Here is a 24,370-nt window from a genome sequence, read left to right as displayed (position 1 = left end):
CGGCACTTGCCACATTTGTAGCCTATTCACAGCTGCTTTTTCAAAGTCTATGTCAGATATTCCAGTGAGTGTAATTTGTTCCAATGACTGTAATTGGCTCAATATTACACGATTAGATAAAAAGGTGCTATCTAGAAACTTAAAGGGTTCTTCGGCTGTCCCCATAGGAGAACCCTTTGAAAAACCCTTTTGGTTCCAGGTAGAACCATTTTGGATTCCAGGTAGAACCCTTTTTGATACCCCCCCTTTCGAAAGAAGATACACACTGTGCATAGACTTCATTTCATCGTGTAGTTTTGGTTTACATTTCATTGATGTCAGGACCCGGTGCTAGAAACAGTCACTAAATCGGCAGAACCCAGAAGATGAGGCAGACACAGCAGTACTAGAAATGGTGGTTTAATAAAAAATAGATAACTTCCAAAATACAAAGAAAATCCACAAAGTGGTAAAAACAGCAAGGGAAAAAACAAACCTAAAAGACTAATCCAAAATACAAAAGAACAAAACCAGAGAACCTCTGGAAAATCCAACAAGAGAAAAAATATATGTTCACAACAAGGCTTGGGCTGGGGCTGGGTGCTAACATACAAACACTGAGCAAGGAACTGAGGAACACACAGGGATTAAATACTAACAAGGGAACGACATACAGGTGCAAACAATAATTAGAGCAAGGGCAAAAACAAAAGGTACAAAAAAGGTGCAATGGGGACATCTAGTGACAAAAACCAGAACAGTCCTGGCCAAAACCTGACAATTGAGTTGTCAACTAACATAAATGAAAAAAATATGGAATTCCCTAACTTTTTGCAAATCCAATCAGTTTTCCACGTTGATTCAACGTTATCAAATTACTTTTTTTGTTGAAATGGCGTGGAGACAACATTAATTCAACCAGTTTTTGCCCAGTGGGTATTCTCATCTTTTCTACTGTAGGTACAGTACCAGTCAAAAGTTTAGACACCTACTCATTCAAGGGTTTTTCTTTATTTAAATTATTTTTTACATTGTAGAATAATAGTGAAGATAACAAAACTATGAAATAACACATATGGAATCATGTAGTAACCAAAAACGTGTTAAACAATCAAAATATATTTTAGATTTTAGATTCTTCAAAGTAGCCACCATTTGCCTTGATGATCAGCTTCACCTGGAATGCTTTTCCAACAGTCTTGAAGGAGTTCCCACATATGCTGAGCACTTGTTGGCTGCTTTTCCTTCACTCTGCGGTCCAACTCAAACCATCTCATTTGGGTTGAGGTCGGGTGATTGTGGAGGCCAGGTCATCTGATGCAGCACTCCATCACTCTCCTTCTTGGTCAAATAGCCCTAACACAGCCTGGAGGTGTGTTGGGTCATTGTCCTGTTGAAAAACAAATGATAGTCATACTAAGCGCAAACCAGATGGGATGGCGTACTGCTGCAGAATGCTATGGTAGCCATGCTGGTTAAGTGTGCCTTGAATTGTAAATAAATCACTGACAGTGTCACCAGCAAAGCACCCCCACACCATCACACCTCCTCCTCCATGCTTCACGTCGGAACCACACATGTGGAGATCATCCGTTCACCTACTCTGCGTTTCACAAAGACACGGTGGTTAGAACAGTAAATCTCAAATTTGGACTCATCATACCAAAAGACATATTTCCATTGGTCAAATATCCATTGCTCGTGTTTCTTGACCCAAGCAAGTCTCTTCTTCTTATTGGTGTCATTTAGTAGTGGTTTCTTCTTCTTTGACCATGAAGGCCTGATTCACGCAGTCTCCTCTGAACAGTTGATGTTGAAATGTGTCTGTTACTTGAACTCTGTGAAGCATTTATTTGGGCTGCAATTTCTGAGGCTGGTAACTCTAATGAACTTATTCTCTGTAGCAGAGGTAACTCTGGGTCTTCCGTTCCTGTGGCGGTCCTCATGAGAGCCAGTTTCATCATAGCGCTTGATGGTTTTGCGACTGCACTTGAAGAAACTTTCAAAGTTCTTGAAATGTTCTGTATTGACTGACCTTCATGTCTTAAAGTAATGCTGGACTGTTGTTTCTCTTTGCTTATTTGAGCTGTTTTTGCCATAATAGGGACTTGTTCTTCTACCAAATTGGGCTAAAGCTGTCATCAAAGCAAGGGGTGGCTACTTTGAAGAATCTCAAATATGAAATATATTTTGACTGTTTAACACTTTTTTAGTTACTACATGATTCCATATGTGTTATTTCATAGTTTGATGTCTTCACTATTATTCTACAATGTAGAAAATAGTAAAAATAAAGGAAAACCCTTGAATGAGTAGATGTGTCCAAACGTTTGACTTGTACTGTATGTAATTCAAAACCATTTTATTATTTTGTTGCTCATGATATTCATAAAAACATTGAAAAAATATATATATATATTTTCACGGACCCCCTGCAGTACCTCAGGGCCGCGGACCCCCTGCAGTACCTCAGGGCCGCGGACCCCCGTTGAATACTGCTGATGTACATATACGATAGTTAATGTAGTAAGCCTAAACGTCTTTAGAATTTCAATACTGTATGTTTATTTCCTAAAATTTCTTTAGCCTAAAAACCTTTTGAATACAGCAAAACAACTTCCATCTTGGTCAAAGTAAGCAGCGGGGTAAACACGCATATGCCCAGTTCGATCAGGACGTCTCTCTGGTTCTCGGGTGAATTTGTTTGAAAAACGAAAATATACGAGCCATCGGGGAGAGAGATGATTGATGATATATGACTGGGTTTGATGCCCAAATGAACATCTGGAGATCATTCTCCCCCCATCAACACTTGATTTCCTGTTATGCTTATCTTGCAATAACGGAGCATGTGTGCCCAGCTGAGCCATAGGGTCCATGGGAGCCGAGCACTCCTATAATTACACTCTACAGTGCCTGTTGTGGTTTCCGAAGGAGCTTGTTTTAGAATGGTGGATCTTTAGACTAGGTCTAAGACATGCAAAGACAGCCTGGGTATAGCCTACTGTAGCCTGTGGAGCTGCAGAGAATAACTAGAGAATTATTATGAGCAAATTCCGTGTTCATTTTACCAGAAATTGAAGTCAAACTGACTGTACCTTTGCTATGGAATTCTGTATGGTTTATTAGGCACATGGCCAGAAGATTAGTGGTGCTCATAATGTATAATGATGGTGATGGTTAATTGGTTTTTAGCACAGCTGGCTGGACAGGGGGAGAGATTAGAGATGGAGAATAGCACAGTGTGTGACAGCAGGCAGGTCACCCATGATACACATCAGTTTTCGACATCCATCCATTTCAGAGGACATCGGGAGATGACGTGGAAACTGGCCACTGGGGGCAACAGTGAGCGCTGTTACCTTCATGTAGACTTTGGTTTTTGCTAGGGACGGGATGAAGAATGAGAGTAAGCACTTGCCACTGGTTCCAAAGGTTGCATGTTTGAAACCTGCGATAGAAAGTTATTTTTGTTTTCAAGCCTTTCCCAAACCTTAACCCTGATCTTAACCATTCAGAGTTAATGCCTAACCTTAAGAATTCTGAGTTAATGCCGAACCTTAAGAATTCGGTGTTAATGCCTAAACTTAACCTTAACCAAACACTTAGAAATTTGACATTTGGAAAACATGAGAAACATGGATAAACGTCTAATTCTGATGTGAGACTGTGAGAGCTTGTTAGTGATAAATTGATGGATTCTTCAGTTAAAAAACACATATACACACAGTACACACATTTTAAAAACGTGACAGGGATATCTCAAAAAAGTTAGACTTATTTTCATTGTGGTCCCTAAAAGAAAAGTGGTCCTCTTTGATGGTGATGAAGATTGAAAAGTCTTTCTAGCAGTCGGTTCCGGGTGATGGAAATGGAGTTGAGGCAGTGGGCTGGAAAGGCAGTATAGCTTGAGTGGAAGGGGCATCGATGGTACAGCCAGAGAGAAACAAAGACAGTCTGACAAACAGGCCCTGAGCTCTTTGTCAGTGCACCACACCTGCTTCTCCGACATTCAGTTCCTCCACAGGAGAGGTTCCTCCACAGGTACTGGTCATCCATTGCTGAAAATGTGGCACCCACTTGGGTGATGCCACAGCTGCTGAAAAACCATTCAAAAGCCATCACACATCGACAGTGGTTAGGAACAGTCCCTTCTCTGCTATCCCCGGACACTGCATGTAGTTGTTGTTGTCATTCTCAGCAAATGAAACAAAAAAAGCCAGTGCTGCATTATTTAAATCCAAATACCCTCGCTAGTTAGCTATTCATCTTAGTCCTGCAACTCTGTGATTCAAGACAACCAGATGTAAGTGAACAAAACCCAGAGCACACTCACAACAGCACATGAATACGCATGCACAAACTCTCTCTCTCTCTCTCTCTCTCTCTCTCTCTCTCTCTCTCTCTCTCTCTCTCTCTCTCTCTCTCTCTCTCTCCCAAACACTCTCTCTCTCTCTCTCTCTCTCTCTCTCTCTCTCTCTCTCTCTCTCTCTCTCTCTCTCTCTCTCTCTCTCTCTCTCTCTCTCTCTCTCTCTCTCTCTCTCTCTCTCTCTCTCTCTCTCTCTCTCTCTCTCTCTCTCTCTCTCTCTCTCTCTCTCTCTCTCTCTCCCCTCTCTCTCTCTCTCTCTCTCTCTCTCTCTCTCTCTCTCTCTCTCTCTCTCTCTCTCTCTCACTTTTTGCCCAGCTAAGTCTTGCTGTAGATATAGTTTTAAGGTTATAAGAGTGATTTGGAGTGGTAATAGGAATGTTTTTGGGTGGTGGTAGGGGGTTGACTTGACTCACTGTCCAGCTGGTGATGGGACAGAGAAGAGTAGAAAGATTTGGCCATAGCACAGCCTGTAAACTTAGACGCGTCACTAATTATGAAAACAGACATAAGCCTATTGCTGGATAACTGATGTTATATTCCTACACAATATCTTGTGAGCCACTTTACATAGCTAATTCTTTACTCTGAGGTGCTTGATTTGCCATCACAAACATCTCACAAATGCTTGTCTGAGGATAGGTCAACCAAATACATTTTGGTTGACCTATCAATTATAAAACTTGTCAATTATAAAAGATAGATGTTTCCTGAAGAACTGGTGGTTTCGTGGAATGGAATTGTACTGTAATTTGAAAGAGTTAGTATTTTGAAGGTGTTGAGTGTTTGTTAGTTTGTATAGCACCATTGCATCCTATGAGGGGACACAATTCCGTCCAATGATTTCAAAAGTGCAAAATTCTTCTAACATCTAGAGTTGGACTGGTTCAGATACAGAACATCAGCAGGCAGAGATAAGATGTTGCTATTGTAGGAAAAGGAGTTTATGTATGTTTTCCACTGTTAGAAACAAGAAATCTGTAGCCAAAGATAATATTTCTACAAGGCCATAAAGTACCTTGAGAAAACAGTACAGTCCCACCGGCCACAGGTACCAGTTCAACGTCTAGTTTTGATTTACATTTCGTTGAGTTGTCAACTAACGTGAATTCAATGTGAAATCAATAAAACATTTCACCATGTCATTGGATTTAGGTTGAAAGTTGTGTGAAAAAAAGACAAAATTATTTTACGTTGACGTTTTCCACGTTGATTTAACGTCATCCCATTGAATGTTTTGATTGCAATGATGTGGAAACAATATTGATTCAACCAGTTTTTGCCCAGTGGTGTAAGATTGCTGTATTACTGCTCTTCAGTCTCTTCCATTGAAGAAATTCAGTCCTCAAGTCATTCTGAAGGCAAGGGCAGAAACTGAAGATGACGCAGACTATCTGGGAAGTCTCTGTGTTCCCCACCATGATGTAAAGACCCCAAAGTATCAGGCAGCGCTGACTGACCACATCCACAAACACATAGAGACATCTGCACCCGCATGACGTTGGGGGCATCTGTAACCTCTCCAAGGGGCCTCCCTTTAAATACTCAACGTTGCCGAACAGCCGAAAACTCACTTTTTGACGAAAGATTGTTATGCCCCTCTAGTTGCATGTGTGGCATTTCTCAGTCACACATTATCAACAAGACTGGAAATGGGTGCTTATGTGTGTCAGATTTCCCTGAGGAAATGGCTTCACCGTCCTGTGAGAAAGAGAAGGCCTTCGTACACTCACTCACTCATTCCTGCTGCATGCAACCCACCCCATTCATACTGTACGGACCTACTGGCCTAATAGAAAAACAGAAAGATCCTTGAGCAAAGATCAACAAAGAATACCCGAGTGAATTAAATGATTTTGAAAACGCAATTAAGGGAATTAACTGGAATGATCTCTTGGCCTACACAGATGTGGAAGCTGATAGTCAGGTTTTTCTATCCACAATCCAGACTACAATAAATGGCTTCCTAAAGAAAATCAAATCCAAACCTGGCCAAAAGAGCACTCTAGATTAGCTAAATGGAGAAATCTGGAAATTTATGAAAGAATGAGATTATGCTCTAAAATCCAAATTAGAGCATGACAGACGTAGGTTTACCATGTTGAGAAATAAGGTGATGAAGGAAATCAGACAGGCCAAGGCAAACTTTTTTTATTAACATAATTGGTGAAGCAAAGGGAAATTCTAAATTGATCTGGGAGAATCTAAAAAAGTGAACAGGGAAAGACCATAGTAACACTGCAAAAATACTAGAAATCATGGTGAATAACAATCTAACACAAGATACAGTCGAAATAGTAATAGCCTTCAATTCCTACTTTATTGACTCTGTCAGGGTACTGACACAGAACCCCTCCACTGGTTTCTTGGGCTCAGTGCTAGCGAACGATGCTCAACCTGTCTTCATCATAAGGGAGGTTTCTGAGTCAAAGGTGAACGAGTTGATTAGCTCACTAAAGAACTCTAAAGCCAAAGATATGTTTGGGGTGGACTCTACCTTTCTTAAAAACTACAAAGAGTCACTAATTGGCCCCATTACTAAGGTCACCAACACATCTATTGGTCAGGGGGTGTTTCCAAGGGTATGGAAGTCGGCCATAATAATGGCCATCTTTAAATCGGGTGACCCTGCTGACGTGAGTAACTACACTCCCATTAGTATACTACCTGTGGTGTCGAAGGTTGTTGAAAAGTGTGTAGCAGAGCAACTGATTACCCACCTCAACAACAGCCCCTTCACATTACACTCCATGCAGTTTGGCTTCAGAGCGAAACACTCCACAGAAACGGCCAACTGCTTTCTTCTGGAAAATGTGAAGTCCAAGATGGACAAAGGGGGCGTTATTGGGGCTGTGTTTCTAGACCTAAGGAAGGATTTTGATACTGTTAACCATGAGGTTCTCATCACAAAATTGTCCAAATTCAACTTTTCCCCCGATGCCTTGAGATGGATGAAATCATACCTTGAAGGCAGAACTCAGTGTGTCAGAGTGAGCAATGAGCTGTCGCCCACTCTTAGCTATGATGTGGGCGTGCCCCAAGGGTCAATACTGGGGCCCCTCCTGTTCAGCCTGTACATTAATGATCTGCTTTCTGTCTGTACTGGGTCTGAAGTTCAAATGTATGCAGACGATACAGTGATATTTGTGCATGCAAAGAGCAAACAACAACCTGCACAAGAACTCACTACTGTAATGGTCCAGGTTACAAAGTGGCTCGGTGACTCGTGTTTGCATCTCAATGTGAAAAAAACTGTCTGCATGTTCTTCACAAAGAGGGCAACAGATGCTACTGAGCCAGATGTCTATGTGTCAGGGGAGAAGCTCCAGGTGGTATCTGATTTTAAGTACCTTGGCATCATACTTGATTCCAACCTCTCTTATAAAAAGCAGGTGAAAAAGGTATTTCAAATAACCAAATTCAACCTAGCTAATTTCGATTTATACCAAATTGTTTGACTACAGAGGTAGCAAAAACGTACTTCAAATCTATGATACTCCTCCACTTAACATACTGCTTGACTAGTTTGGGCCAAGCTTGCTGTACAACATTAAAGCCCATTCAGTCTGTCTACAAACAGGCTCTCAAAGTGCTTGATAGGAAGCCCAAAAGCCATCATCACCGTTACATCCTCAGAAAGCATGAGCTCCTGAGTTGGGAAAATCTTTTGCAATACACCGACGCATGTCTTGTATTTAAGATCCTGAATGGCCTGGCTCCCCCTCCACTCAGTACTTTTGTTAAACAGAAAACCCAAACATGTGGCAGCAGATCCACAAGGTCTGCCATGAGAGGTGACTGTATAGTTCCACTAGTTCCACATACACTTCCATCAGACACACATAACTGCACCACCTACCACACTTTCACAAAAACATGAAGACATGGCTAAAGATCAATCAGATTTGTGAACATAATCCCTAGCTGTGTATTGTCGCTTTCCATGTTGTCTGTTGTCTGTAGCTTGTGAGGTGTGGAAACACTTTGTTGCTTTTATGGGTTTTGTCTTGTTGCTTTTTGTGCTATGTTGCTCTGTCTGTATGCTACATCTTGCTTGTCCTATGTTGCTCTGTCTGCATTGCTACATCTTGCTTGTCCTATGTTGCTCTGCGTGTGCTCACTGCTCAATGATTGTCTGTATTGTAATTGTTTTTAATAACCTGCCCAGGGACTGCGGTTGAAAATTAGCCGGCTGACTAAAACCGGCACTTTTACTAAAACGTTAATTAATGTGCACTGTCTCTGTAAAGATAAACTCAAACTCAAAGGATGAAATACAGGCAGTCCAATTACAAACAGTTAGAAGAAAACACAACACTCTAACTTTCCTAAGCAGGATTTTTAAAATACCTTTTTTTGAGTCTCCCGGGTCCAAGAGTTGAGTCCATTAACAATGTCCATTCCTTCTGTAATGCAGCCCACAGGGTATGAGTATGTAATTTAGCTTGTGTGAAGTCTTGGAGGAATCATATGTACAGCTCTGGCAAGTCAGGGATGTCAAAACGCTTCCTGGTGATAGTGGGGAATGTTCCTCTATACTTGAACTTGACTGATTACACACAGTTGGCCCTTCCTGTGGTTGAATACTAAGGAAATAGCCCCATGACAACACCAGAAAGTTAAGTCAATATTTGATTTGAAAGGTTATAATATTTGTCATGAAATCTGCATCCGCCAACTGAAGAAAACATTTTTAAAGTAAAGATTGATGTATATGTTGTTTGTGTTCTGGGACTGTTCACATGATTTGTATCTGTCCAATAGCTCCTGTAAATTTAGGGGCATGGCATTTGATAAGGGTAACGGTTTAGTGTGTGGCAAAATTATAAATAGCATGCAAGCATCCTCCTCTGTTTCAATGGATGATGATCCATGTGGAATTCATTCATTAAAAGAGTTAGACATAACAAGAAAGATTGGAGATATGTTTCAGTTCTAAAGGGAGAAAATATCTCTCTTTCTTAACACACACGGTGATCCCCAGGGTAGTTTTATTAAAACCTTTAGAAAATTAGCCAAGTTTATAGATAATAATAGCACAGCTGCAATCCCAGTTTGCCAGGAAGATTCTTCCATAATAGACCTCACAGCATATTAAGGCGAACAGAGACACTATGCTCTCCTGTAAACACGGATATTGGACAAACAATAATCATTCTTTCTCACTGAAAGGTTCAATTTACCAAAGTAATGCAAAGGTATTTAACGCATAGAGGGTATTCGGCTTTAATGAACTTTTCTCTAATTTGAAATGTCATTTCTAGGTTACATGAAATCATGCACCACATGCTTTAAACTTCTGCGCCTCAGTTGAGTTTTGTTTGAATGTGTCCATATTTACCTCTTAAATGTAAACTGTGCTGAAATGTTGGGAATGTGCTATTTTCAAGACAATTATTTTCTACCACATGGGGTGTGATGATAACCTGCTATGACGATTGTTTGGCTTGGTCTTTGTTATTTTATCTAATCTAGTGACAACGTCTTTGCACACCTGTGGACACATGAGTAGCCTACTTCAGAGAGAGGTCAAGATATCTATGTGAACTGTAAACTTTTCCGCAGTCTGCTGTGTCAGCTAGGCAAGGCCTACATTGCGCAGTGATTCATCAGTGCGATTTTACAACAGTCATTATGTTGGAAATTATGTAGGCCTTTTTGACATATAATTCCGAAGTAGCCCTGTAGAGCTAGGCTATATTTTGGCGAACATTGACTTTGACCATACACTCAAACATTGACTTTGACCATACACTCAAGGAATGTCCTCTTAATGTATATAATTTCACACACAATGGGCCTGTTTTAATACTTAAAAATAATACATTTCTAGATCATAAAAAAAAATATATATATATATATTGTCCATTTAAGCTATAAAAAGTCACAAATCCGATGCAGAATTTAAATGTTTACATAATTTAGGCCACTTTTTGGAGCTACTGATTTTACACGAAGGATATAACTTCACATGCACTGAATATTAACTTAAAGGGTTGAAAATAATGCATGCATTTTTCTGTATTACATTTACTAAATTGTTCAACTTTAACAATTACATGAATAATAAATAACGATGGTAAAATAATAACAAACAATGATGCTGATGATTTAGACTAATCTACTATTATTATTGTTATTAGCATTAATATTGTTATTATTATTATATCTTACTAATAATATTGGTAATATAGCCCAATGCTTCTGTAATAGTGCTGATGTAGGCTACTGTAGCCTTAATAATATTCCACATTCTTGTGTCTAACTTTTGATATCCATTTGTATTGATCTTAAATTGAGACAGCCTTCAGTTCCATCTCAGCCTCTGGCCAGCCCTGACAGTGCAGCACAGTAGCGCACTTATTCACACTACACCAATTCACATGCTCATGAATAAGGTAAGATAAAAAAATAAAATAAATGATTGCTCAAATATTCTTACTCAGGATTCTGACTTCATGGTGGGTAGGCTATAGATTTGTACTACGTTGGATAGTCCTAAATCAGTGATTGAACAGGATCAGTGAGGTCAACTTGAACATTAGGCCGCTGATAAGTGGCCATTCGAGTTTTATCAAAGGTGCTATCAGTTATGAAACATTGTGAGTGATGGTATATAACTGGCTACTGCACACGCACATGCATACATTGACACTTTTCTTGAAGTTTTTATTTAAAAAAAAATTAAATGTAAAAGCAATATTCCAAGTATAAAGTATTGTACACACACTAAAGGTTTAAAAAAAAAAATTTTTGAGAAAGATAGTGTTTTTTAGACACACCTGCAAACTTCAAGGATATTCAAGGAGTTGGTCTGATGGTGACTGTAATGTCATCGTCTTGAGGAACGATAAAGGAGCAATAGAGAAGAAAAGAGGAAAGGCCCACCCCCCCATTTGTGCCACGTCATGACACACCTGGACACCTGTTGAGATGTGCCTTTTGTTATGTAAATGAGATGTTAAATGAGATGAAAAGGAGACTGGAGTAGGACTTTAAACAGTACTTTAAACAAGGGTTCCCCCTAGTGGATACAACGTTCATAATAGCCTCCTATGAAATACATTTTACTGTATTTGGGCATTGTCAATAAATCCACTACTCTTTCATCTTTAATAGGGTAAATGTTTGGAGATCAACATCACTTGTTCAACTGCAGACAATGTCATTGTGGTCTGGAAATCTGATAATGATCCTCATTTAATTGTTACAGAATCAAATGACTTGAACTGAGTAATTCCACAAGAGCCAACTTTTGCTTTTTTCCTGGGCGAAACTCATACCACCCTTTTATACTCCTTACACCAGGGGTAGGCAGCCCTGTTCCTGGAGTGTCGCAGGTACAGTACTGAAGGATTTTCTTCCAACTAGGCACCACGCCTGACCAACTGAGCTAATTGATCAGTTCAGTGATTGCCTAAATTCAACACACCTGGTCTTCCAGGTCGGTTGAATCAAAAACAAAAACTGGCACTCCAGGACAAGGGTTGCCTACCATGCCTTATACCCTTTTCACGTTACTGATCCAAACCTAGCCAACCCAAGTTGAGATACTGAGCTGACCTGGTTAAGCATCTGCCATAGTTGCTGTAATCGTGCTGGGAAGAACAATGTGAAAATAAGGCCTATGAGTGACGAACACGTCTGATTGTCAATAGACTCTTTTTGTTTCAGTTTCAACCTCTATATTGCCTAGAGGGGGTTGTTAGGTCACCATGCCTCACCTTAGTGTCTCATCAGATAAAAAACGATTTCGATCTCTTGGAATGAGTTGGCTGCCATAATGGTTTTGTCGTTCTGGCGTCCACCATGTTGCTTTTGCCACCCTCCAGACCTGTGAACACATAAAATAAGCAAAACATGGCTCTGTAAAGTGGTAATTACAAGCCGTGTTAGTGATGCATTTACCCATCTATTAATCCTAATGATTAGCTAATGGACTGTGCCATGCCTTCCAGGGCCTCGGTGCTAAAGAGCTCCATTGGCTGTTTACGCAGCCATACAAGTGGTCACGGTTTGTTTTTGAACCATTACACTGGTCACTTAGGGTCGTTTGAGGAACCTTAAGTGGTTTGCGCCTAATGTTGCAACGCACGCGTTCGTGACCGATAACTAGGTGCTTGGTCAATTTTTCCAATGATGCGGTATTATTTCTCCATAAAGAGTGTCATTAATTGAAGTCCTTAATTCACTAAAGGGATGTAATGAGTAGAAATGTATGGCAGGTCAGGTTTGCACCTGTGTCGTATTATAGGCCCTTTCATGTGCGTGTTGAGACATGACTGCAGGTTGCAGTGAGGGTTGGGTTTATTTGGGCCGGCCAGCTGGCTTGTGTTGGGAGTTACAGGGTGGACCTCTTTCTCTCTCTCCCTCTCACTCTTTTTCTCTCAACCACACAACCTCTCTCCCTCTCTTACACAGAACACATTCTCTTGTGTCTTTCTCTCACACAAGTTCTCTTTCTCTTTCTCTCAGGGAGGTCGATGTCCCTCATCTCACAATGTTAGAGGCGGTAGCCCATCTGTGGAGCATGTGGAACACATTTAGAGCTCAGGCCGTGGAAATCCTGTGTGAATCCAGAACCAGCGCTTTGCCTCTGAACCAACCCATGTGCAAAGCCCTGTCTAATTAGCCTTACTTAACCTCCAGTGTGTTTTCACAGACCACAGGCTATTAACGCACACAGAAACACACACAGACACACCATCACACAGGTACACCCAAACTCCACAGGCCAGTGTCCAAATGACTCAGGCACTGACCAGAGAGCAGACGACGGCAGCCAGAGTTGAATAAATAGTTCCCCGAATCAGAAGAGAAAATAAGGGAAAAGGAAAAAGACAAATCCTGAAATGAAAGAATGTTTTCATTAGCCCTACCACACACACACATTCATACATGCACACACACACACACACACACACACACACACACACACACACACACACACACACACACACACACACACACACACACACACACACACACACACACACACACACACACACACACACACACACACACCCTGGTAACTAATTGTCACTGGTATAACATTTAACAAGTGGTCCTTTCTCTGCGAAGAGCTGGGGAATTAGTTCTGATGAAATCCAGACCCTCCTATCAATACCCTCTACGGGATGGAAGACTTGCTCTGGAAAATGAAGTTCTGCATCTATAATATTGCGACCTCTGTTTGATCCTGGGGCCCATGCGCCCTGGGGAATAATAGTTCTTAGTCAGTTAGGTGGCCCCTAGACCCTGCTCTCCTCCCGATGGCAGACATATGGCTTCCAGTTTTGTGTGCGCCATACAACAGATGTCATCTTTGGGCAAAGCAGCCCATAAACCAACTCACAGACATCCATGATGTCTTCATCACTGAAATAGACAAACCCTTGCACTTACAAAGATGTTTATCAGACTGATTTAGGATTTACAGAAGAGAAAAAACCAATTCCTTTCGAGCTTATCAATTTAAAAACGCACAAACTCCGATTTATTTAATGTTTATAAACTGTACCTTTAAAAAAAGTAGGGGTGTGGATCAGAAAACCAGTCAGTATCTGGTGTGACCACCATTTGCCTCACGCATCTCCTTTCCATAGAGTTGATTAGGATGTTGATTGTGGCCTGTGGAAGTTGCTGGATATTGGTGGGAACTGGAACACGCTGTCATACACGTCAACCCAGAGCATCCCAAACATTCTCAATGGGTGACATGTCTAGTGAGTATGCAGCCCATGGAAAAACTGGCAAATGTTCAGCTTTCAGGAATTGTGTGCAAATCCTTGAGACATGGGGCCGTGCATTATTATCCTGAAACATGAGGTGACGGCGGCGGATGAATGGCACGATAATGAACCTCAGGATCTCGTCACAGTATCTCTGTGCATTGAAATTGCCATCGATAAAATGCAATTGTGTTCGTTATCCGTAGCTTATGCCGGCCCATACCATAACCCCTACGCCACTATGGGCACTCTGTTCACAACATTGACAGCAGCAAACAGCTCACCCACACAACACCATATATGCTGTCTGCCATCTACCCAGTACAGTTGAAACTGGGATTCATTGGTGAAGAGCACACTTCTCCAGCGTGCCAATGGCCATCGAAGGTGAGCATTTGCTGCAATCAGGTCAAGACCCTGGTGAGGACGACGAGCAGGCAGATGAGCTTCCCTGAGACGGTTTCTGACAGTTTGTGCAGAAATTCTTTGATTGTGCGAACGCACAGTTTCATCAGCTGTCCGTGTAGCTGGTCTCAGATGATCCTGCAGGTGAAGAAGCTGGATGTGGAGGTCCTGTTGTGAGGCCTGTTGGACATACTGCCAAATTCTTTAAAATGACATTGTTAACAGCTCGGGTTAACATTCCTGATGTCAGCATGCCAATTCCATGCTCCCTAAAAACTTGACACATCTGTGGCATTGTGTTGTGTGACAAAAGTGCACATTTTAGTGGCATTTATTGTCCCCAGCACAAGGTGCACCTGTGTAATGATCATGCTGTTTAATCCGCTTCTTGATTTGCCACACCTGTCAGGTGGATGGATTATTTTGGCTAAGGAGAAATGCTCACTAACAGGGATGTAAACAAATGTGTGCACAAAATTTGAGATAAATAATAATTTTGTACAGTCAATGGTGTACCAGCTGGGTCATTCCTAATAGGAGGTGCCTTTTCTGTCCCCAGGAAATATCACTTCTTATTTAGAGTAAAATAGTGTCAAATGTGGATTCCAAAAGGCATTAAACATATAAGGTCCTTTATCTTAAAAACACAAAAATATGGATATTGAAAAGGAATTTTCTGCATTTTGAACACTTTTTTTCAGTGGATGAAGGTGTTTTAGCCATGTACCCAGGTGTTATTTATCAACTTCAACAAGAAATATAAGCCATAAAATAAAATTCCTTCATTATTTCATTATTATTTTATAGTTGTTATTTGTTATTTTATAGTTGTGGTTAAAATCTCTTTCAAGGATTTTTTTTTCCTTCATGATTATTGTATTTATTATTATTGTATTTTGCATTTTCTGTGTGTCTCTAATATTTTCTGTGTGTCTCCACCCTATTAGCTTGTAGTAATTATCCTTATAGAAAACAGTCCCTTCCCACAATGACATTCCCGGTGGGAAAACGGTGCAACGCTAAATAATTATAAACATTTCGTTTTTTTCCCATGTTTCATGATGCTAATCTGTTTTTCTCACTCATATATTTCCACCCTGTTAGGCTAAATTATAGAGAACATTTATCACATTTCATATACAAGTTAAAATCCTCTTCAAGTGTTTACTATTATGCTAGCTTAATCTCAATCACCCACAGATGTCACGATCGTCATAATGATTGGACCAAGATGCAGCCTGGTATGTTTCCATCCCTTTTATTAGGAAGAGAAAACTCAAAGAACAGAAACAATAAAGCGAACAAACGAAATGTGAAGCTATAATAATGCTCACAGGCAACTAAACATAGTCAAGATCCCACAAAACACAATGGGGAAATGGCTACCTAAATATGATCCCCAATCAGAGACAACGATAAACAGCTGCCTCTGATTGGGAACCATACCAGGCCAACAGATGTATAATTCCCCTAGATAACCCACCCTTAATCACACCCCGACCTAACCAACATAGAGAATAAACAGCTCTCTATGGTCAGGGCGTGACAGTACCCCCCCCCCCCCCCCCCCCAAAGGTGCAGACTCTGACCGCAAAACCTGACTCAATAGGGGAGGGTCCGGGTGGGCATCTACCGGCGGCGGAGGCTCCGGTGCGGGGTGAAGTACCCACTCCGCTCGTGGATACGTCATCGGAGGAACTGGACCATGGATCGTCGCCGGGGTCTCCGGGCCGTAAATCGTCGCCGGGGACTCCGGACCGTGGTTCGTCGCCGGGGACTCCAAACCGTAGATCGTCGCCGGAGGCTCCGGACTGGGAACCCTCGCAGGAGACTCTGGATTGGGAACCCCTGCTGGAGGTTCCGGACCGTCTCAGGAGCTCTGGACTGGGAACTGTCGCCGGAAACTCTGGACTGGGAACTGTCGCCGGAAACTCTGGACTGGGAACTGACGCCGGAAGCTCTGGACTGGGAAACGCCGGAAGCTCGCCGGCCGGAAGCTTGGTGCGTGGGGCCGGCACTGGTGGTACCGGGCTGGTGACACGCACCTCAGGACGAGCGCGAGGAGCAGGCACAGGACGTACTGGACTGTGGAGGTGCACTGGAGGCCTGATGCGTGGGACCGGTACAGGTGGCACTGGGCTGATGACACGCACCTCAGGGTGAGGGCGGGGAGGAGGCACAGGACGTATTGGACTGTGGAGGCGCACTGGAGGTCTAGAGCGTAGAGCTGGCACAACCCGTCCTGGCTGGATGCTCACTTTAGCCCGGCAAGTGCGGGGCGCTGGCACAGGACGCACTGGGCTGTGAAGGCGCACTGGCGACACAGTGCGTAGAGCCGGCGCAGGATATCCCGGACCGAGGAGGCGTACTGGAGACCAGGAGCGCTGAGCCGGCACAACCCGTCCTGGCTGGATGCTCACTTTCGCCTGGCAAGTGCGAGGAGCTGGCACAGAATGCACCGGGCTGTGGATGCGCACTGGAGACACATTGCGTATCTCCGCAAAACATGATGCCTGACTGGTCCCACACTCCTCTCTCTCCCGGGCCCAGCTGCTGGCCACGCTGCTTGGTCCTTTGGTGGTGGGATCTTCTGTCACGATCGTCATAATGAATGGACCAAGGCGCAGCGTGCGTAGAGTTCCACATATTTTAATAAATCGAAACTCACCAAACAAAACAAACAAGCACAAACGAAATGTGACGTTCTGGGCTGCTCACAGGCAGTTACACAAACACAAGATCCCACCAAAACACAATGGGGAAATGGCTACCTAAATATGATCCCCAATCAGAGACAACGATAAACAGCTGCCTCTGATTGGGAACCATACCAGGCCACCATAGATGTATAATTCCCCTAGATAACCAACCCTTAATCACACCCCGACCTAACCAACATAGAGAATAAACAGCTCTCTATGGTCAGGGCGTGACAACAGAGCTATAATAAGGAATCATAGAATAGTCTGACATGTAAGCTTTCAAATGATATCAAACTCAACTATTTATATTTTTCAGTGACAGATGTCTAATGGTATGGTGGGGTATGCAAAATGTGTAAACTTTGAGCACCTTGATCTCCTAAATGTTTTGTTATTCAGGTCCAAAAAGTCACTTTCTGACCACTTCTACCATGGGAAAACAAAAGGGGTGCTGTCAGAAAGTGTACCCACTGAGCACACTACTACATTTTAACTTGGACATTTTTGTAATATTTATTTGAAAAGTTGATCAATGAAATTTCAACATATATTCACCCACTCAAAAAAACGATGCTTTCTTGGATTTGACTTTGTTGACTTTGTCAAAAAAAAAAGTCAGATATTTTGATTTAGTTGTCACCTGTGTTATTACTGCTTTTTCAACCATTAAAAAAAAAAAAATCTCAAATGGGAATACAATGTCAGATCTTTTGTATTTATACAACTTAATATGTTATCACTGTGCCTCATTTAAATATTACAACCAAATGACATGGATTGCAGTTGAGATTACATTAAAAGTACATAGTGCAAGTGATCAATGATGTTTGAGATTCTGCCCAGAGTAATATAGCAATTGTGAAGATCTCCACAGACCTGCGACTTTTGCATGCTATCTTGAACATGCATGCTCTTCTATGATTACATAAGAAGACATTAACAGTAACCTCAAAATGTGGCCATGGATGTGTTACTTAACATTAGACAGTATACACTGAGAGTACAAAAATTAAGAACACCTGCTCCCAGGTGAAAGCTATGATCCCTTATTAATGCTGTTAAATCCACTTCAATCAGTGTAGATGAAGGGGAGGAGACAGGTTAAAGAAGGATTTTTAAGCCTTGAGACAATTGAGACATGCTTTGTGTATGTGTGCCATTCAGAGGGTGAATGGGCAAGACAAAATATGTAAGTGCCTTTGAACAGGGTATGGTAGTAGATGCCAGGCACACTGGTTTGTGTCAAGAACTGCAACGCTGCTGGGTTTTTCACGCTCAACAGCCAACATTCAGCCAACTTGACACAACTGTGAGAAGATTTGGAGCCAACATGGGCCAGCATCGCTGTGGAACACTTTCTTTAAGTATTTCCATATCAGTTGTAAAATTCGACATTAAAAGTTTTGGACAAAACTGAAATAACAGACAAAAATGTTTTCGCTGCGGAGCATTCCCACAATATGTGGATTAGAAAGCCATTGCTGCCACAGTTGTGCCAGCATAACTTAGATTTGTATCCATCTTTGAGATACGTACAAGGGTGATGTAGGCTCTACACAATATCTTGTACTGAGTGATCTTATACATAACACATTTTGAAGTGGCCAGACCCCTTATCCAAATAGCATCCCATTGCGATGGGGTGAGAGAAGTGTTCAGCTCACGCTCCAATGCCAACTGAATGGGGGAATATGCGTTAGGGATGGAAAAAAACAGCAGTCTATAACAGCCTATTCTGTACCAAAGGCAGGTTCAGCACCCTCCTTTTAATGAACCTTGTATATGACTGCTAAAAATTAAGGATCGCTCGAATCATAATCTGCCTTCACAATTATAGAATATCATCTTTAACAATCTGACCAATAGTTGAAATACTGTGCCTTTGCCAGAGTCTATTATTCAAAGTGTAAACAGGGGGTTATACTAGATGTGACACATTTGAACCCAAGACATAATAAACCTGACTACTTCTTCCGAGTCTCTAAGTTGCGAGCACTGTTGTTGTTGACCAATTCTGATACCATATTAAGTGAGGGGACACGAACACCAGAGTTGGTAGGAAACTCATCCTTGACCGCTGGCTACGTCCCTTCCGTCTTCAAGAGAGCGAGAGTTGCACCCCTTCTGAAAAAACCTACACTCGATCCCTCCGATGTCAACAACTACAGACCAGTATCCCTTCTTTCTTTTCTCTCCAAAACTCTTGAACGTGCCGTCCTTGGCCAGCTCTCCTGCTATCTCTCTCAGAATGACCTTCTTGATCCAAATCAGTCAGGTTTCAAGACTAGTCATTCAACTGAGACTGCTCTTCTCTGTGTCACGGAGGCGCTCCGCACTGCTAAAGCTAACTCTCTCTCCTCTGCTCTCATCCTTCTAGACCTATCGGCTGCCTTTGATACTGTGAACCATCAGATCCTCCTCTCCACCCTCTCCGAATTGGGCATCTCCGGCGCGGCCCACGCTTGGATTGCGTCCTACCTGACAGGTCGCTCCTACCAGGTGGCATGGCGAGAATCTGTCTCCGCACCACGTGCTCTCACCACTGGTGTCCCCCAGGGCTCTGTTCTAGGCCCTCTCCTATTCTCGCTATACACCAAGTCACTTGGCTCTGTCATATCCTCACATGGTCTCTCCTATCATTGCTATGCAGACGACACACAATTAATCTTCTCCTTTCCCCCTTCTGATAACCAGGTGGCGAATCGCATCTCTGCATGTCTGGCAGACATATCAGTGTGGATGACGGATCACCACCTCAAGCTGAACCTCGGCAAGACGGAGCTGCTCTTCCTCCCGGGGAAGGACTGCCCGTTCCATGATCTCGCCATCACGGTTGACAACTCCATTGTGTCCTCCTCCCAGAGTGCTAAGAACCTTGGCATGATCCTGGACAACACCCTGTCGTTCTCAACTAACATCAAGGCGGTGACCCGTTCCTGTAGGTTCATGCTCTACAACATTCACAGAGTACGACCCTGCCTCACACAGGAAGCGGCGCAGGTCCTAATCCAGGCACTTGTCATCTCCCGTCTGGATTACTGCAACTCGCTGTTGGCTGGGCTCCCTGCCTGTGCCATTAAACCCCTACAACTCATCCAGAACGCCGCAGCCCATCTGGTGTTCAACCTTCCCAAGTTCTGTCACGTCATCCCGCTCCTCCGCTCTCTCCACTGGCTTCCAGTTGAAGCTCGCATCCGCTACAAGACCATGGTGCTTGCCTACGGAGCTGTGAGGGGAACGGCACCTCCGTACCTTCAGGCTCTGATCAGGCCCTACACCCAAACAAGGGCACTGCGTTCATCCACCTCTGGCCTGCTCGCCTCCCTACCTCTGAGGAAGTACAGTTCCCGCTCAGCCCAGTCAAAACTGTTCGCTGCTCTGGCACCCCAATGGTGGAACAAACTCCCTCACGACGCCAGGTCAGCGGAGTCAATCACCACCTTCCGGAGACACCTGAAACCCCACCTCTTTAAGGAATACCTAGGATAGGATAAAGTAATCCTTCTAACCCCCCCCCCCCTTAAAAGAGTTAGATGCACTATTGTAAAGTGGTTGTTCCACTGGATATCATAAGGTGAATGCACCAATTTGTAAGTCGCTCTGGATAAGAGCGTCTGCTAAATGACTTAAATGTAAATGTAAATGTAAATGAAACATTAGTGACTTTATCTGGCTTCAACACAGTATTTATCAACTCGGTCACCTTGCGCCCCCTTACGGAGAGGGACATGTAACCACTCCCACACCAGGGAGACAGACCTGTGTTCAGACATTATCCTCTCCTCTAACCACTCCCAGCTGCCAATCTTATATTTTGATTTGTAAGCCCATGTAAGGGGATATCTTGAATTATAAATGATGATCGCTCCCCATCTAGCTTCAGAGTTTGTTCTGTTAGGTGACCTAAACTGGGATATGCTTAACACCCCGGCAGTCCTACAATCCAAGCTTGATGCCCTCAATCTCACACAAATCATCAAGGAACCCACCAGGTACAACCCTAAATCCGTAAACATGGGCACCCTAATAGACATTATCCTGACCAACCTGCCCTCCAAATACACCTCTGCTGTCTTCAATCAAGATCTCAGTGATCACTGCCTCATTGCCTGTATCCGCCACGGGTCCGCGGTCAAACGACCACCCCTCATCACTGTCAAACGCTCCCTAAAACACTTCTGCGAGCAGGCCTTTCTAATCGACCTGTCCCGGGTTCCCTGGAAGGATATTGACCTCATCCCGTCAGTTGAGGATGCCTGGTCATTCTTTAAATGTTACTTCCTCACCATATTAGACAAGCATGCTCCGTTCAAAAAATGCAGAACCAAGAACAGATATAGCCCCTGGTTCACTCCAGACCTGACTGCCCTCGACCAGCACAAAAACATCCTGTGGCGAACTGCAATAGCATCGAAGAGCCCCCGCGATATGCAACTGTTCAGGGAAGTCAGGAACCAATACACGCAGTCAGTCAGGAAAGCAAAGGCCAGCTTTTTCAAGCAGAAATTTGCATCCTGTAGCTCTAACTCCAAAAAGTTCTGGGATACTGTAAAGTCCATGGAGAACAAGAGCACCTCCTCCCAGCTGCCCACTGCACTGAGGCTAGGTAACACGGTCACCACCGATAAATCCGTGATAATCGAAGACTTCAACAAGCATTTCTCAATGGCTGGCCATGCCTTCCTCCTGGCGACTCCAACCTTGGCCAACAGCCCCGCCCCCTCCGCTGCTACTCGCCCAAGCCTCCCCAGCTTCTCCTTTACCCAAATCCAGATAGCAGATGTTCTGAAAGAGCTGGAAAACCTGGACCCATACAAATCAGCTGGGCTTGACAATCTGGACCCCCTATTTCTGAAACTGTCCGCCGCCATTGTCGCACCCCCTATCACCAGCCTGTTCAACCTCTCCTTCGTATCATCTGAGATCCCCAAGGATTGGAAAGCTGCCGCGGTCATCCCCCTCTTCAAAGGGGGAGACACCCTGGACCCAAACTGTTACAGACCTATATCCATCCTGCCCTGCCTATCTAAGGTCTTCGAAAGCCAAGTCAACAAACAGATCACTGACCATCTCGAATCCCACCGTACCTTCTCCGCTGTGCAATCCGGTTTCCGAGCCGGTCATGGGTGCACCTCAGCCACGCTCAAGGTACTAAACGATATCATAACCGCCATCGATAAAAGACATTACTGTGCAGCCGTCTTCATCGACCTGGCCAAGGCTTTCGACTCTGTCAATCACCATATTCTTATCGGCAGACTCAGTAGCCTCGGTTTTTCTAATGACTGCCTTGCCTGGTTCACCAACTACTTTGCAGACAGAGTTCAGTGTGTCAAATCGGAGGGCATGTTGTCCGGTCCTCTGGCAGTCTCTATGGGGGTACCACAGGGTTCAATTCTCGGGCCGACTCTTTTCTCTGTATACATCAATGATGTTGCTCTTGCTGCGGGCGATTCCCTGATCCACCTCTACGCAGACGACACCATTCTATATACTTCCGGCCCTTCCTTGGACACTGTACTATCTAACCTCCAAACGAGCTTCAATGCCATACAACACTCCTTCCGTGGCCTCCAACTGCTCTTAAACGCTAGTAAAACCAAATGCATGCTTTTCAACCGTTCGCTGCCTGCACCCGTACGCCCGACTAGCATCACCACCCTGGACGGTTCCGACCTAGAATATGTGGACATCTATAAGTACCTAGGTGTCTGGCTAGACTGCAAACTCTCCTTCCAGACTCATATCAAACATCTCCAATCCAAAATCAAAGCAAGAATCGGCTTTCTATTCCGCAACAAAGCCTCCTTCACTCACGCCGCCAAACTTACCCTAGTAAAACTGACTATCCTACCGATCCTCGACTTCGGCGATGTCATCTACAAAATAGCTTCCAATACTCTACTCAGCAAACTGGATGCAGTTTATCACAGTGCCATTCGTTTTGTTACTAAAGCACCTTATACGACCCACCACTGCGACCTGTATGCCCTAGTCGGCTGGCCCTCGCTACATGTTCGTCGTCAGACCCACTGGCTCCAGGTCATCTACAAGGCTATGCTAGGTAAAGTGCCGCCTTATCTCAGTTCACTGGTCACGATGGCTACACCCACCTGCAACACGCGCTCCAGCAGGTGTATCTCACTGATCATCCCTAAAGCCAAAACCTCATTTGGACGCCTTTCCTTCCAGTTCTCTGCTGCCTGCGACTGGAACGAATTGCAAAAATCTCTGAAGTTGGAGACTTTTATCTCCCTCAACAACTTTAAAAATCTGCTATCCGAGCAGCTAACCGATCGCTGCAGCTGTACATAGTCCATCTGTAAACTACCCACCCAATTTACCTACCTCACCCCCCATACTGCTTTTATTTATTTACTTTTCTGCTCTTTTGCACACCAGTATCTCTTCTTGCACATGATCATCTGATGATTTATCACTCCAGTGTTAATCTGCTAAATTGTAATTATTCGATTTATTGCCTACCTCATGCCTTTTGCACACATTGTATATAGATTCTCTTTTTTTTTTCTACCATGTTATTGACTTGTTTATTGTTTACTCCATGTGTAACTCTGTGTTGTCTGTTCACACTGCTATGCTTTATCTTGGCCAGGTCGCAGTTGCAAATGAGAACTTGTTCTCAACTAGCCTACCTGGTTAAATAAAGGTGAAATAAATAAATAAAAAATAAATAAACTGGGTGGTTTGAGGTCTGAATGCTGATTGGCAGACAGCCATGGTATATCAGACCATATGCCATGGGTATGACAAAACATTTATTTGTACTGCTATACGTTGGTAACTAGTTTATATTAGCAATAAGACACCTCGGGTTTGTGATATATGGCCAATATACCAAGGCTAAAAGCTGTGTCTCCACGTTGCGTCATGCGTAAGAACAGCCCTCAGCCGTGGTATATTAGCCATATACCACACCTCCTCAGGCCTTATTGCTTAATTATATAACAAGTAGTAGAAGAATATATCTGGGACACCCAGTCCACCTTTGAATCTAGGTACAGTCAGTGTTCTATACTCTATCCTGGGATTCTGATTGTTCCATAAGAACTGCAAGGAGAGAGTTTATACCTCCTTAAACCATGACAGTGGGAACTGGAGAGGGATGGAAGAGAGGACATAGGCTAGCTTAGGTATTAATCTTCAAAATTTCAGCTCTGCCCCAT

At 43.3% G+C, this 24,370-nt stretch overlaps 1 long non-coding RNA gene across 1 annotated transcript; it reads right to left on the bottom strand.

Annotated features, from left to right (window-relative positions):
• Nucleotides 1-383: 383 nt before the first annotated feature.
• On the bottom strand, nucleotides 384-8,852 carry LOC139568243 (uncharacterized). Its single transcript, XR_011673551.1, has 2 exons — nucleotides 8,696-8,852; nucleotides 384-1,369 (listed from the first exon to the last, which is right to left on the bottom strand). It is a non-coding gene; the product is annotated as an uncharacterized lncRNA (long non-coding RNA).
• Nucleotides 8,853-24,370: the final 15,518 nt, after the last annotated feature.

The sequence above is a fragment of the Salvelinus alpinus genome, chromosome 1 (genome assembly GCF_045679555.1).
Source record: "Salvelinus alpinus chromosome 1, SLU_Salpinus.1, whole genome shotgun sequence".
NCBI classification, from domain to species: domain Eukaryota; kingdom Metazoa; phylum Chordata; class Actinopteri; order Salmoniformes; family Salmonidae; genus Salvelinus; species Salvelinus alpinus.
The sequence above is the reverse complement of the archived record's forward strand: the minus strand, read 5'-3'. Positions and strand labels throughout refer to the sequence as shown.